The following is a 1,237-nucleotide window of genomic DNA, read 5'->3' on the forward strand; positions in this document are numbered from 1 at the left end:
ATCACAAGAGCTGTCTTGTCGCTTTGCGTAAATATGAAATATTTTGTTTAAAACTCTAATTTTCAATGGTAGTGTAACTCCTAGTGATACTAAAAGTTTTTTTTGCCGTAATTCATATAAATCCTTATTTCATTAAGTCAGTAAATTTAAATTTAAATATTGGAAATGTTGAGTAGAAAGAAGTTTGCTATTTTGTGTGAACATTTTTGCCGACATTATAAGAACGAGCCGTTCCATACATTTAGATCGACACCATGAACTATTAAAAAAAAAGTAAAAACAACAACATTATTTCCATTTAAATGTCGATCAAAACATATTTTCTGGTATAATATCCCTTCTCACCTTCTGAGAAAAAGGCTGATTCTTGAATATTTAATTTGGAAACATTTTCTCAGATTAAATTAAGAGCTACTGGAGTGAAATATATTCAGTTTTTGCTTATATTCCATTTTTGAAATTCTATTACAGCGTGTTGGAATCTCGTTTTATCAAATTTTGTTAGTACATTTATTACTAAGGACCTGATTTACTTTGATTACTTAGCCCCTCCTCTATCCAAGATCTCCTGACTTGTGTGGAACATCTTATGGTTTCCTGGTTGGAAAGTAATACTGCCCTGTGTTTTTGCTTGTCATTCTGTATTACCACCTGGGGATGGGCTGTGACCCAAAACTATGTCACAACACCAGGAGAGCTCCAGCTTTTTCTACCCATGCTACTTTTATTTTCCTACTAATGACAAATTTGTAGCTCATGAGAAATATCCTTTGAATAAAAATTTTCTAATTGAAAATGTAAGCTATAATATTGTATATAACAAAATATATAACAAAAATAGAGGCGATTCTAAAACACAGGGCAGAAAAGCCATTCAATCACTACGCTTATCATAATAATGTTCACATCCTTTAACATTCTTCGGAAGATCACAAAATCCTGTCTCATGGTTGAAGACTTTGGTAAGCTCACAGCCTCCAAGCCTGGGTAATCCATTGCTCATGCATTTGTAGAAGTAGCGGCAATCTGAAGGCTTTGCAAGACGCTCGTGATCACCAAATTTTAACATTTTTTCTCCTGTTATTTTTGGACAGGTAAAACCTTAAAAAGAAATTTTAGTTTAGTTTGAAACTAATATTCTAAAACAATTTTTGAACGCTGTTGTTGCCAGCATTCATCCCTCACCAGCTGAAAAAAAGTGTTCATATATCATTTTTATTCAAGATTAAATAAAAAA

Source organism: Artemia sp. Qi Xiang Cuo, chromosome 6 (assembly GCF_049724085.1).
Source record: "Artemia sp. Qi Xiang Cuo chromosome 6, ASM4972408v1, whole genome shotgun sequence".
Lineage (NCBI taxonomy): Eukaryota > Metazoa > Arthropoda > Branchiopoda > Anostraca > Artemiidae > Artemia > Artemia sp. Qi Xiang Cuo.